Below are 16131 nucleotides of genomic sequence, written 5' to 3' on the forward strand. Positions count from 1 at the left end.
TTTTGGTGTTCTTTCAAAAGTGTTGTCGTCATTCAAATTTGGCTGAGCCACTTGTACCCATTGTGATGGTCTGTAAATATCCATATTTTTAGGGGCCCTGTCAGTCAGTGCTCCCTTGACAATCTTTTTACAAATTGTTATGTTATTGATACTGCTGCTGGCTTTGAGTGCAGCTTCATGTTTTTCAAAAGTCAGCCATGCCTCCCATTTTTTCTCACTTTCATCGTAGTTCATCCTCAATTCTTCTATTTTGCCATAACTACCAAACGAAGCAGAGAGCGTCTCATAGTCACATTCCAAGGGAATGTGCTTTACATGCAACACCCTCAAACTATCCACTGTGTTCCCACAATGGTTTCTTTTCAATTTGTGATGACTACCCTGAGAGGTAGTACCACCACTGGAGCATTCCATATCCACGGTCAAGTTCATGTCACGGGTCGTCATCAGTGCCAAATCATCATCAAAAGGACCAGGGGTACTAGAATCCTTGTGGTTACTAGTCATAAAAGCTTTATTTTAAAAAAAAAGAGAAAAATTAAACCTGAAAATATTAAAAAAATATCATCAGCCTTTCATAAAGTTTATTCTTCCACCAATGGCAAGTGAGAGCCGACTCCCAAATGTCCGCGTCCCTACCCTACCCCCAGCTGGGGATGGCACCAACATGGTTAGAGTTGGCCGCAAGTGTAAGCCAAACCCGCTTACTAGGACTGAGAATATTACAAGAATACAATCATCCCCACCCTAACCATGTTATGGGCAAACCGGAAAGAATGCCGAGAGTCCTATCCCCAGGACTAGACCCCCCTGGAATCCGTGGTCCAGCCCTGAAGAATAGTTCCGCCCTTGAGTTATCAATCTGATATCTCTCAGGTCCCGAACATTATTGGGTAGTTGATGATCCTACCACAGCTCCCACTATTTAGCTTCAGATATAAACCCAATCCCAGCTATGATATCTTTTCCCATCGTCAGGTCCAATAAATTTTACTGAAGTGGAAAATTCCACAATATTACTCCAAATGAAAATATACAAAAAAATATGAGACTCTTGGACTCAAACCCAGGAACTAATTCCTGGGGTTCAAGAGCCCCCTCACCACGTCAAGGTGGTCCCATATCGAGGGGGTCTGGTTCTCCTGGTGAAGGGATAGTACTGGATGAGCTGATCAAAGAGATCAACTCCTCCCATGTGCCTGTTGTAGTGCCCAATGACAGTAGGCCGCTCGGTACGAAAACTCCTCAAACACAACTCGGCCCTGTCGACGTGTCTTCTTCCGCTGTACGATCTCTTCTTGGATGGGTTCATGACTCGTCGTAATCATGGGGACGAGTCGGACACCCTTCCAACAGATGACGAAGACAGCGCCCTTCCGCCTCTGTCTCTCCTCTTGCCAGGTGTTGCGGATGACTAGCGAACCTCTTGAGGACATTCGGGGCCCCACGCACCAACCGAAGGGTACCACTGACGTGAACACCTGCTTCATACAGTTCCTGGGCCAGGGATACCGAGTTATAATAATTATCCATAAACAGGTGATATCCCTGGTTACGGAAACGTCCCACAAGGTTGAATACAGTGTCACGCAGCGTGGAGAAGACCCCGGTATACACTGAAAAAGTCCACAACGTATCCAGTGTTGGCCTCGGTAATGAGAAAGAATTTCACACCATATTTCTTTGGCTTCTTGGGGTTATACACTTTATACTAAGACGTCCTTTGTAAGGCATCATCCCCTCATCCAAAGACAGGTTCTTTCCAGGAATCACGAGATTACTACACCGCTCACGGATATAATCCAACACTGTACGCACTAAAATGAGGCGATCATGTTATTCCGGGTATGGCCCTTCAGTTGAAGGCGTTGAAGTACCTGTCCAAAACGCCAGGAAATTATCACGGGACATAACGCCAGGCACATTCGGCATACATAAAAAATAATTTCTCCTCCATATTTGCCTGACGTCGACAGCAGGTGTCATACCAAAATAAATGTGGAGCCCCAAAAATGCGCCATGTCAATGAGGTTGCAAAACCCACCAGTAATACGACAAGGTCGTCCTCAGCTCATACCGGCAGTACCGAGCGTAGTCCACCGTCTCGTTGTACCAGGTATTCCAGCAATTCCCGCGTCAGGAAAAGCTGGATGAACCCCAAAACAGTCAGGGGTACTGGTACGGTCATCCCAGGGGTTGCCGTGAAGGGGTGCATGTTAGGAGGGGTGGGGTCCTCCGTCCACCCCTCGTCACTCTCCGACGACCGACCTTCACCTTGGCTGGCGCGACGAGCCGACCTTCTACGTGCCCGTGCCCGTGCGGGCACGATGCACACTACCACCCCCGTTGGCCATCACCCTCACTTAGGCCCTCACTTTCTGTATCGTCCTCTGCGATAAAACTTGAGCCCGTATCCCCACCCTCCCCCTCCTCCTCAGATTCCCCCTCGTAAGCACTGAACCCACTGAATTCGAGCTCACTTTCGGGATGTGAGCCTCGAACGGACATTGGGGGCAAATATTCATCCTCACTTTCCATCGGACTGATGTCCTCATCACTCGATGACCATCCGCCATCAAAATAAGGACTTGCGACATGTTCCCGATCAAGCTCCGAAAGATACTCGTCTATGTCCCTTGGTTGGAGGCCTCCCAAATGCCTACGAATGCCCCTAAGGACGCCCACATGCTTCCTAGGGTAACCAAAGGCATACGATGTGTTCCTGAAACACTTTCAGCCACACGTGGCCGCACAGAACGGCCTTGAGGCGCGGGGTCATGCTGGGTGCTTGGCCCCTCGCCAGCATCCAGGTCCAAAACTCGCCTTACACGATCCCTTCCGACGGGTAAAACGCGCCTTTCACGGTTCACACGTCGTTGAGACATACCTATGAATGTCCTGTAGCAATACAAATGCTCAAAGTCTCGCACAAGTCCAGAAAAACACGCTTTTCACGAAAGATCGCTCTCGGATGGTGCGCTACTGATGCTGGCTGGAGCGAGAAGATGGGATATCGCACATGTGCACCTGGGTCACGCTTCAAAACAAAACAAGGCCTTGATCCGAGAACTCCCAGCATCCCCTAAGGCGCGTGATTCAAAAGTTTTAGGCTGGTAGGCCTATAAGTATTTTTCCGCGAATTTTAAAAAAAACTTTCGTATGTCGACGTAAAATACGTCCAGTCGGCACCCGACAGACAATTTATCTTGACGTAAAATACGTCCAGACGGCGTTTAAGGGTTAATGTCAGATTCTCGATTGGTTCGAACACCGACAAATCCCATGGTGGTGCTCGATTCGGTAATCCTGGTCTTTCAATCTTAAAGGATCGTATTAGATCATGAATACACCTACTCCGTTGAGATCTCTGGAAAGGTGAAATTTAAAAGGTTATTTAACTGAGCATCGAGCGGATAAGATATATCGCCGAGTGGAAAGAAACTCCTTGACTTCCTTCCTAAGAAATAAAAGGAAGTCTGATATTTTAGGAATTGAAGGTCTAGAAATAGAATGACCCTCTTTCCGACACCATCTCCTGTAAATAGTCCATCTGACTTGGTACAGTTTCCGTGTTGATTTCCTTAAGTTAAAAGAAAGTTGCTTAGCCACTTCTTTAGATAGTCCGGTTTTTCTTGACTGCTCCGCTCGACATCTCCAAGCAGCTAGGTTTAGCATGCGAGGGTTCTGATGGTAGTGGTGGAAGTGTGGTTGTTTGAGTAGATCCTTCCGAATAGGAAGAAGCATGGGAATATCTATGATGAGCTCCAGCAGTTCCGGGAACCATGGGCGTTGTGTCCAGAAAGGAGCTATCAGTGTCAAACTCACCTTGTCGCTCTCCCTCAGTTTCCCGATAACTCGATGGATGAGACCGAAGGGTGGGAACGCATAAGCCTGCATGTGATCCCAGCTTTGTAGCATTGCATCTGTTCCTATTGACATCGGATCCACTACCGGGGAGAAATATATCGGCAGACGATGGTTTAGTCTCGTTGCGAATAGATCTACCGTCGCCGGCCACTTCCTGAGTACCTGACGTACTGCATCCTGTGTTAATGTCCATTCTCCTCCCAGTACCTGACATGCGCGACTTAAAGAGTCGGCCAGAACATTGAGGCTTCCCGATACAAACTGGGGAAGGAGAGACACTCTTTGGTCTTCGCACCATCTCAGGATTCTTTGGGCTACTAGATTTAGTTCTGTTGATCTCGTTCCTCCAGAACGAGATCAACAGATTTCAGGCATCTGTATATAGGTGAAAGTCGGGAATGAGAGAGACTAGGGACTTTCTGCGTGTCAGGTGCTTTTCTTCTGACCACCACAGAAGATCCGAGAGGCAAGAATCGCTCCAGCTTATAACTGCGTTCTCGTTACGGAAGTCCCTGAGATTCCTGAGACGTCCCTGTAGCGAACGCATCCGGAGACGAGACCCTGGAATCAGAAAGGATAGAGACGACATTCTCCCTAATAGACTTCTCCATGATGACGCTATGTTCCCTTTTTGACACAGGTTCACTTAGTTTAGTATTGACTGTATTCTCTCATGTGATGGGAAAGCCTTGAAAGGAAGAGAGAGAATCCTTATCCCTAAATAAGTCATACATTGTGTTGGTACTAGAGAACTCTTTGCAAAATGTCAGCCCGACAAGTCCTAAACATCCCAGCATTAACAATTCAGAAGGAAGTCCTCGCCTTTAATATCTCCTCCAGGGAGGAGGCTAGAATCAGCCAGTCGTCTAGGTATCTTAGCATTCTGTAACCCCGACGATGCATAATTGCCGATACCGGAGACATGACCCTCGTAAATACCTGCGGCGCTGTAGTCAGCCCGAAGGGGAGAACTTTGAACTGGAAGGTGCCGACGGAAGATACGAACCTGAGGTATCTCCGAGATTCCGGATGAACCGGAATCTGGAGATACGCGTCCTTTAGGTCCACCGACACCATCCAATCCCCCCCTCTGACTGACCGTAATACCGACTGCGCAGTCTCCATGTGAAACCCCGCAGTTACTATCCAATTGTTGAGGTTCGAAAGATCTATTATCGGCCTCCACTTGCCCCCAGCTTTCGATGCAACGAAGATCCTGCTGTAAAACCCCGGAGATGGGGGGGCTGTTTCTAGTGCCCCCTTCTCCGAGAGTTCCTGAATCTCCTTTGTTAGAGCTATTCCTTTGATGGAATTCTGGGAATAACTCGGAAGGTATACGGGAGAGGGTGACAGAGGAGGAAGGAGTGAAAGGGGATCCGATACCCCGCCCTCAGAACTTCCACCACCCAATCCTCTGCTCCCCACTCCTTCCATACCTGGTAGAAAGGGGCTAGACAGCCTCCTACCTGTGCAGACGAGGGACATGTCTCCTACTTTGTAAAATTCCGAGCCGACGAAGGTTTAGCGGATGATGAGGAAGGGCCTGAACCCGCCCTGTTCGCAAAGCGCACCTTCTTAGGTGATCTAGGGGGAGACTTAGAAGTCTGTCTTCTCATAGGGGAAGCCCTACGTGCTCCTCTAGGTGACCGGGAGCCCTGTGCTGCTACTCGAATCATGGCCTGTTGCGATTCGACTGATGAATTGGAAGCCACGAAGTTAGTCATATTGGATACGTCTCCCTCCTTAAAGAGAGAATCTGCTAACGCTATGGGAGCTCTAAGTAAGACTCTTGTGTACGTCCGGATAATGAGGGGGAAGGTGACTCAGAAGTTTCTCCTCTTCTTCCCTACAAACGTCGTAGAGGAAGCTAGCACATTCGCCTGATGCGCTAAGCCCATCGAGACTGACGTTATCAAGTTGTCGAACAGTCCCGGATCTGAGGGAACGTAACCGTCATTTTTTAGAAACCCCATCAGGCTTGATAATATCCAGAGTGTGTGAGAGAGGGCCTCCGTCTGGTTACGCAAGACGTCCTCTAACACTCCCGCTTCTCTTAGCGAAATTCCTACGAGTCTAGACGCTGCCGGAGACCTACACAGAATTGCCTCAACCGATTCGTTGAGCGGTAACCTGGCCCCTGCCGAAGGGTTCCCCCAGACTGCATAAATCGCCTTACGCGGTGAGAGAAGCGAAATATCCTGTCTATTGGCAGCTACTGCCGCAGCCAACCTACCGTCTGCCTCTTGCATCGCTTGTTTGACGCGGTCAAACCAGACCAAACCGCACGAAAAAGGTGCTGGAGTTGGTTTGGTAGCATAAAATGTCTCAAATAATGACTGATTCGAAACATGTTGATCGTCCGGAGCTCTCACTTGCGGGTAAAGCGCAGTCACATAATCCAGCATACGCCTATAATCATTGCTATTGCCAGAGGACAGCCCAAGTCCACCGGAATATCCCGAATTTCGGGAATCGATTCCTCTTCCGCGGCCGCCGAACGGTTTGGGGCCAAAGAAGGCGGAGGAGTGCCAGAGTGCAGTCCATCCAACGATGAAAAGTCTGCTAGATTATCACTTAAACCTGGTTGCTGTCCTTCCACCTCTGGAGCAATAGTAACCCCTGAAAGAGGTGGAAGGGAAGAAAAGTCCTGGGGAGAAATCCCCGTTTCGGTGCGGAAGAAACCTGTCCGGGACCGAACCTACAGTGTTATATCTTGCCGAAGGAAAAGAGAGCGGAACCAAATGTGCCTGGATCGAGGAAGAGGAGGGAAGAATGAAAGGGGAAGAAGTTACTCCAGAAGGGTCCGCAGCAGTAAACGTTGAAGCTGACAGCTGTACATCGCTCAATCGTGATGCCTCTCGACTAGGCGAGGCAGAAACGCGTATGTCAGAACTTTGTGTTACCTGAAATGCCTGAGATATATCCGCTGCCTTCTGAGCTACCGACTGCTGTGGGAGCGAAGAATCCTGCATAAGCCACTGATTAGGACCCAGAACTCCTGTTACGTAAGTCTGTGTTCCTCCCTGACCGGAGATACCCCTTACCGAAGCCGACTGTACTGAGGGCGTAAGAGAGAAAGACGAAGACGACGGAAAAGTTGGAACTGGTAAATTTACCTGAGACGAAGGAAGGCTTAGGAAAGAAGATGTAGGAAAGGTGGAAGGTGCGCGAGCCGCAGGAAAAGCAAGAAGAAGAAGAAGAAGAAGAAGGAGTTATAGAGGAAGCTAAAAGTGGCAAGGCAGAGGTTGTGGGAGCGGAAGAAGGGACTGCGGACGACCCGGAGGCGGCATGAGACTCTCTCTTAAGGGACATATAATACACTGATTCTGACCCTCCTTGAAAGTCTTGCAGCATGTCCTCCAAAAATTCTGGACATTCTTGTTTCACGTAATCTCTAATGTTCATAATACCATTAATAATGCAACCTTTAATCAAAAGCCTATAGCCTTTAGAGAGGCCCAAAAGATCTGCGTTTTTCTCTGCCAAGTCGATCCGACTACTACGGGAACCTCTTAGAACACCCGAAGGGGGGACTCCTAGAAGAAGGGGTAGGGAAGACAGATACAGGGGAAGAAGAAATAGGATCTTCTGAGACATAGGAAGGATAGTTGACAGCTAAAGGAACAGGATCCCGCACTTTCGGAACCGTAAACTTTACTTGTGTCCTCGAACCAGACCTAAACAGAAGAGAAGACTGAGAAACGTCTACTTTAAGGCTGGATGCCAACGAACTCAGACTTGATGTCCATCCAGGAGAACGACTCTGCATGCTCGCAAGCTTGTCCTCAATAACTAATTCGGACCCTATCGTCTTAGTCACCCCTATTCCCTGATCCTGGCTAAAATTTTCCAAATTAATTTTATCAAAACTACTAGGGGGTTGTAGGGGGGGTCCTTCACTGCCTGCTCCGCGCCGAGGGGGCCGACAGAACCTGCCCACTTGGAGGCTTGTGGTTCTTCATTACCCTCAGCACCCGTTAGGGCTGGTTCTGGAACAGGCAGGGGAGCTGAAAGAGAATTATGATTAGACATCCTAACACTACTAGCATTTTCATCAGCAAATTGTTGGAAAAGACTCGTAATTAATTTTGTCATGCTATTTGCTATCCTATCCTCTATCTGTTTTACTACCTCATCACTAGCTAACTCCTTCGGTTGTTGTATAGGAGCTTGTGATCCTACAGATGATGCTGAATCTACTTTGCGTTTACTTCCTTTACTGGCTAGCGACTTGCGATGTCTGATGTAGTCTTCCATCTCTTCAACTGTCCAACTTGAACATTCTTCACACCACGTCTCTTGCAGGAAGAGCAGGAGCAATGTGCAGTGGCTTCTGCCGACGTCGGAGAGATCAAAGACGGAGTCGAAACTGCCGGTGCTGAGGTGGAGGGTAGAAGCAAAGTCTTATCCATAATATCTGTATATCAATCCAATCCAAACGAAAACCAAGTCCCGTAATTCTTGAGTTCTTCGTCAATAATCGTAACCATCCGAGAGAGTCGGGCAAGGATCAAACTCGCGCTGCAGAAGGTCAACAACCTTCCTGCGGCATGAACAAAAAGCAATTGAGGAAGATAAGAGTAACGACACACACCTGTACCAGCGTTGCCAACCGTCTGGGATGGTAACTCAAGGAAGTTTTTACCTGCAGCGTTGGCAATGCTGACTGTTAAAAACAAATTTCCCACTAGTGGGATGGGTAATTGAGAGTTGTTTGGGCTAATTGGGATTAGGGATAATTCAGGTGTTCAGGGGATGTATTGCAATATATCTTTTCATCATTCATGGTATTCATTCAAGGTATTCCAGTATTTTCTATGGTAAGGGTGTAATTACCTCACTAACAGCAAGTTTCCTTCAAAATTTGCCATAACATACAGACCTAACCAAATGGCTCTGATACTGGTTGCAATATACATCACATAAGCATAATGTACAAGGTGGTAAATTAATGTTTTAATATTTATCCATATTCAATATACGAAGTAGCTTGGTATATGTACTTGTAAAAGCCATTTTAACAGAAAATTAATTGTACATTCGCCCTCTTTCTCGAACGCACACTCTTTGAAAACGTCCCTTTTAATCTTATTCCTCATGGATTATAAGTCAAAAGAAAATTCATCCATCCTTAACTTTCTCTACCCTGAAGTCCCTTAGTTATTACTACTTTGAGTAATTTCTATAAACTAATTCCTAGTTTGTACTTCGAATAATATGCACTCCTTAAGACCTGTCCACACGAGCAGGCCTGATCGGCGTGCTCCGGGGTTGACGGGCAAATTCTGGCGGGCTTACCTGTGAATGTTGTCCACACGGGTGAGGCGATGGAGAGGTGGGCGTGCCCGACGATGCCAGTAGTATGTTCAGTGCAGTACGATAAACATGGTGCCTACTGCAAAGAAGAAGATATTGTGTAGCATGATAATTGCTTTGTGTTTGATGAAAAAGAAGAGAATATGGTGCAAAGGATGGCTCAGTAAAAGAAATGCATTTGATTAACGTACGTCTGCCAGGGTCGAACCTCAGGCCATCGGGCACCACCATGGTGATTTTGCTACAAGACCCATCGGGCAATTTGACGGTTTGCCCGTCAAGTGTGCCCGTTAGAGGGGAGGTCCGCCGATCAGGCCCGGTCGTGTGGACAGGCCTTTAGTCTTAAAAACTGCTACATTCAGCATGAATTCTCCCTTCGAATAATAACGCTCTTTTTAGTCTAAAACAACAACTACATGCAGATGACTTATCCGAATTAAATTCTAAAATTTTCCCTTTTATGAAAAATGCCACCTTTGTGAATACGCTTGGAAATATGATCCCCTCCAAGGATTCCTTGCTGGAACTAACCTTTTCTTAAATTCCTCCCATAAGCCCTTCCTATACAAACTAACTTTTTAAGCCTTCTACGAAGTATTGCTCCTAGCTTCAATATTACCCCCTAAAACTTCAAGCATTTTCTTTACAAAGATTTTCCTTTAATGATAGCAATAAGTTTCTAAACTTCATTTGAGCCTTTACCATGTATCATCTCTGTACTAGTATTTCATGTCTTTTTTATGTATTTATTATAATAACTGTACCAAAGAAAATAAAAAGCTGAAAAGGGTTAGTTGAAAAGACAATAAATTACCCGTCCGACAGGTACTGTATGATGCAATACGCATGAAGACATTTCAACAGTTTTATCTAGTCAGATAAGTATATATGCAGCAGATGACAAGTGAGCTATTAATTAATGGAGTAAATATTCTATACAGGACGAAAAGGCATGAAATATAACGAATTTTAATAAAGGACATAGTGAAGAAGCTTATGAAGATGCTATTATCACATAACAGTTTAGTGAAACAGATGCAAGGGCATGGCGAAAAGTAGTCAACAAGAACAGATGACTCGGAATGATGTAAATTAACTGATGTAAAGTCAGTCACACGTTTTGGTAATCGTTTAAAGCAGCGTATGGTACATGAATAAAAAAAGAAAAAAAAAATGTCACTTGAAAACATTTACAATATATTTTAGTAAACTGCCAACTGGTTCATTTGATGAAAACCACAATAACTATGGAGACACAGCAAGCAAAGATCTAAGTACAGCACTGAACCCCTGAACAATTAAGAAAGTAACTTTCAGTCTCGTTTTCAAGAAACTCAGTTTAAAACGAACATATTAAAAGTGACATTTCTACTTTTAGTCAATAGGCTTTCTATCAAATGACTGGTTCTCATGCAAAAAAGTAATCAATGACTATCTTTTCCAAGAAACTCGGTTTCAAATAAATATATTAAAAGTGACATTTCTACTTTCATTCTATACACTTTCTATTAAATGACCAGTTCTCATGCAAAAAAGATAATGTTTTTCATACTGAACAAAACAAGTAACCTAACTCCATCAGCATCGAAATGTAGCTTCATCTAATAATTAAGTTCCTATTAAAACTTTATTTTTAATTTTAAATTCAATCAATTTGGCTTCTAACGGCTACCTGGTATGATTATCAAGTAAAGTTTTGCTTATTTTAAAAGTTGAAATGGAGGTGCCATTTACACCACCACCTTTTTAATGAACTATAAAATACACTGAAATTAACTTTACTTGTGCTACCCTTGTACGGGTCAGGAGCCATTGATTCTTAGCAAAGGAAAGATTTTAATTTTCAAGGCTCTGAAGGAGAGGCTTCAGTGTACATCAGGTAAACTAATTATGGTCTTTTTCCATCTTCAATCTCCATCCTAATACTATGTATGGAACTGTGAACAGAAGTTAAATTAGTGAACAACTAAACTGGCTGGTAAAAGGACGGAAGGGAACAACAGATAATATAAAAAAAATAATCAGAGGGAATTAAGAATTAGTGTCAATGCTTTATCACTTTTATTTGTATGGTGTTTTTTTGTACGTTGCATGGAACCAGTGGTTATTCAGTAACGGACCAACAGCTTTACGTGACTTCTGAACCATGTTGAGAGTGAACTTATATCACCAAATCACTTTTTTACCATACTGAAGCACTTTATATATATACACATTTCATTATTGCTTACAGGATGTAATCTAAGTACATGCGGAGGAAAGATTGCATCACAATGTTTAACTGTCCATGAGAAGTCAGTGCTTTAAATATAGAAAGATTATAAAGTATTGTAAAATCTTTAAAGTATCTTTTAAACGCTACTGTGTGATGAGAAAGAGCATGACAATTTTGTAAAGTTGGCAATATTGCCAATATGGAAACCAAAAAAGAAATTCAAAATTATATTAAGTATTGATAATTCTCATGATTAAATTATATTGTAATATTCAAGTAAAGTCTAATGCTGTAGTAAATTGGCAGGTATTTAGGGCTCCATATGGGGTTTTGAATAATCAACAACACAACTTAAAATTCTCAAATCATTCCAAGGTAAATTATACGTATGCAGTCAATTATCTACAGCAGATCTTCAATTTGAACTCATCAGGAATTCTTCATGACGTTTGATTCACAAAGTTTTCGTGAATACTTGCATTATATCTTCAGGTTGAGTGCAGAAGACGAAAGTATTTTCTTTGCGGTTTCATTTCAACCCTGTTAAAAAAAGAAAATTATTAACTTCACAGTCATACTATACTTGCATTCTACATTTTACCATGAATATTATACCTGTACTACTAATGAAATGTTTTCTTTATATTCTTAACTACAAAATAAGATGTAGCTTACATGGTTTGATTTGATGGAAATATATTACAAGCTACACATTTGTATGACATACTGAAGCAACTTTTTACATTATTCGCAGAACACCTTATCAAATAAGACATTATTACCAATATCTAAACATAAAAAGTCAAGTAACTTTTGTCTCAGAGTTTGCATTCAATGCACGTAAGAGTCAAAGACCAAAGTTGCCCTCTACATACACACACAGTATGACTACCATACTTTGCAGAAGTCAGTCTGTTTTCAACAAACTGTAGATAAACTAGAGTCTGACATGATTGGATGAAATCAAAATACCAAAGTCTCACTTGGTAAAGAAGTAAATTCCAGCTAATCTATCTAATGTAATCTAATTAGTGCTACCAAAATTATCAAAATACGCCACAATACTTTAACATTTACTTATTACCCTTGCTTTCCTGATTAATTAAAATTTATTACTATTTCTAAATATTCAATTTATCGTACTTTGATTTTCCAAGGTTATTTTGAGTACAATTTCACACAAAAATCATGTAGGGTTAATGAGGCATGTGGTAATTTTATTCATGAAATTATACTAAGAAACTATGATTAAAATCAAATATGCTCAAAGTAATTTCAGCTTTTACACATAAGCTTTATATAGTTATGAACGTGTCATTAAAGATGACAACAATTAGCCATTGTACAAAGTATTTTGGTTTTAAAACCCACTACTTATAATTGTATTAACTTGAAAATCAAAGAGGAAAACAGAAACCATAATGGAAATGCAAGAATAGATTACATTTTTCAAATGCCCTAAATAACATTATCAAATTATTGTATTAAACAATTTTATCACTGCTGCTAAAAGCTTTTTCACATTCAGATCCCAATAAATGATTAACTAAACCAACCATGACAGAAGCAAGCAAACAGCAATAACGTCAGGAGCCATTGCAGAACAAAGATCAACTTCTGATAAAAAAAAAAAATCAACTTGATACGGTGTGACACTGAAGATATGACTTTCAGATGTCGATAGGAAGTAAAGACAACAAAAATTAGTAAAGTAAAGGACGGGTTTGTATACGGTGTAGGGACAAATACAATATGGCTCCAGGAAGTCAAGGCAGAGGAAATGAGGGGAACAAAACCAAGATTCATTGAGAGCACAGCTCACAGTCAGATGGCAACTGAAGAAAATGTCTAACAGCAGAGACTCAGGTTCTGATTAAGTCCATGGATACTGGCTCATAAACTTGAAGTCTCCACACCAAGTACTCCTCCAGCATTTATCACAAATAAACCATGCACCCAAATGCATGACCACAGGGAGAACATCCTTAGTACATTAGGAATTGAACAAAGAAAATATAGTAATTACAGGCTTATCACCTGCCTACCAGTATTGTGGTAGTTACCAACAGGTATCATCAGTGAAAGGCAATAAACTACCTAGAGAAGAGAATGTAAGCAAAATCGCCTACCAACAGAAAGGCTGCAAAAGGAAGTGTAGAAAAAAAAATGACCAGCTCCCGATAGACAAAATGTTAATGAAGAGTAGTAAAAGAAGGAGAACCGACCTAAGCATGGTATGAATTGAATACAAGAAAGTCTTCAACATGATACCACTCAATGCATAATGCACAACTGGAATACAGTACTTGCAAGCTCTGGGATAAGACTAGCAGAGGTTAATATCAGGAGAAGAATCTTTCAAGGTGAATCCCTGCCCACACACACTTTGTAGTAGCCATGATTCCCATGACAAAAGTTCTGCAGATGAATGGATGCTGGTTACCAACTCAAGAAAGGAGGCAACAGAATTTAACCATCTTATGTTCCTAGATGACATCAAGCTGCTGTACAGTAAGAGCATCAAGAAAATGGATACACTAATCCAGACTGTAAGGATTGTATATCAGGGGACATCAGGATGGAGTTTGAAATAGAAAAATGTGTCTTGCTCAAGATACAAAAAGGGAAAGTGACATGGACTGAGGGGATAAAGCTATCTAATGGGAATAGTATCATACACGGATGAGACAGGATAGCAATACCTGGGAATGATACAAGAAGAGGATATAAAGCACCAAGAGGAGAAGGATATGATCAGGTAAGAATACATGCAGACTTGAGGTGATATGAAGTCTAAAATCAATGCAGGAAACATGATGAAGCCACAAACACATGGGGAGTACCAGTAATTAGATATAGAGGGGGAGTAGTGAAGTGGATGAAATCTGAACTTCACAGCATAGACCAAAAACTAGTATGTAAACACATTACACAAAGCACTACGCCCAACAGCAAATACAGACACGAAAGGAAAAAGGGAGAGGTCTACTAAAAATAAGAGGACTGTGTCAACATAAGAGCAGAGCACTGGGGCAGTACCTGAGTAACAGTGAAGATGAATGGCTAAGGAGTGCATGGGAAGGAGGACTGATAAAAGTAGATGAAGACCCATGAATGGCTAAGGAGTGCGTGGGAAGGAGGACTGATAAAAGTAGATGAAGACCCAGAAATATACAGACAGGAGAATGAAAACAACAAATGAATGACACAGCAAACCAATGCATGGATAGTACATGAGATAGACTAGAAAACTGGATAGCAATGGTACATGGCAATGGCTACAGAAGAGGAGAACTCAAGAAATTAACAGAAGGAATGCCAACAGCCACACAAGACCAGGCCCTAAGAACCAGTATACCCAAATAACAATAGATGAAAATAACATCTCACCCATATGCATGAAGTGCAATATGAAAGACAAGACACAAGCTGCATAGCAAGTGAATGTCCAGCACTTACACAGAGCCAGTACAAAAAAAAGGCATGATTCTGTAGTACAAACACCAACCTAAGAATGTGATAAACAGCCAGGCAAAGATCTTCTGGGACTATGGTATCAGAATAGATAGGGTGAGCCGTGCCAATATACCAGACTTGACGCTGAGTGGCAATATCATGGAGAAAGTACTATAGCTCATTGATGTCGCAGTACCACGGAACACCAGAGATGATGAGAGGGAAAAAGTTGTTAAGTATCAACACCTGAAAACTGAAATAAGGATTGACTTGAGTGGCAAAATCAAGAAGAAAGTATAGCTCATTGATGTTGCAGTACCATGGAACACCAGAGGAGATGAGAAAGAAACAATTAAGTTTCAAGACCTAAAAACTGAAATAAGGTTGATATGGGATATGCCAGTAGAAACTGTATCCATAATCTAATATCTCTATTCACAGCTGCGTCTCTAATTCTGAACCTCTAAATGCACGCTTTTTCATAACCAAAACAATTGCACACTCACTTTACATGTGGCATGTTACTCTTCTCTTGGGGACCACAGTAATTTTACAAATTAATTTACAAACTAAAAACCAACCTTTTTTTATTTATGATTCACTTCACTGTTTTATTGCCAATGAACACTTGGGTTTGAATTATGACAATAATTGAAATGGATGGCACAACTACATTTCATCTAAGCTTTTCCTAATGCTGTATAAGTGCAATAGATCAAGTGCAATAGACTTGCTAAAAAGGGTTATGTAATCATTCATAGGAAGATCAAATACAAGGAAATGGTATAGTATAATGAGGGAAGACCAAATATGAGGCACTAACTTGGTATGAAATATGTAGTATATTGAGAGAAGACCAAACATGTGGAACTAACCTAATAAGGTAGACTACATTGAACTTATGTTAAACTTGAGTACATACGTAGTGAAATACATTTATTTCCATTGCACTAAATGTTTAAAAACTTTATACGTACACCACTTTAAAGCCAATCCCACCCAAACAGCATCTACAGTTCTTAGAAAAAAAATCTATGAAATTAATTAAAAGGCTTTGTTGTCACATAGCACTTGCAGGTAACATTAGAATTTAGAATCAAGTTATCAACAAATACCATTACCTCACTTAAACTAGGATTCCATAACCACCCACTATTTCCAAAATTGAACATTTTCAGCCTATGGAATAAGGTCCCTTCAAATAGTATTTGTCTATCACTTACACCCCACCCTCAAATTTCATTACTGGGGCAATCTGTCCAAGACCTATATCCTAT

The 16131-nt window shown here is 42.3% G+C and overlaps 1 long non-coding RNA gene across 1 annotated transcript in view; it reads right to left on the minus strand.

Annotated features, from left to right (window-relative positions):
• Positions 1–11229: 11229 nt before the first annotated feature.
• LOC135200023 (uncharacterized) overlaps positions 11230–16131 on the minus strand; it is a 7389-nt gene continuing 2487 nt past the window's right edge. Inside the window, exon 2 of the long non-coding RNA XR_010311227.1 lies at positions 11230–11938. This is a non-coding gene — a long non-coding RNA (uncharacterized LOC135200023). The remainder of the gene's footprint in view (positions 11939–16131) is intronic.

The sequence above is a fragment of the Macrobrachium nipponense genome, chromosome 11 (assembly GCF_015104395.2).
Source record: "Macrobrachium nipponense isolate FS-2020 chromosome 11, ASM1510439v2, whole genome shotgun sequence".
NCBI classification, from domain to species: Eukaryota; Metazoa; Arthropoda; class Malacostraca; order Decapoda; family Palaemonidae; genus Macrobrachium; species Macrobrachium nipponense.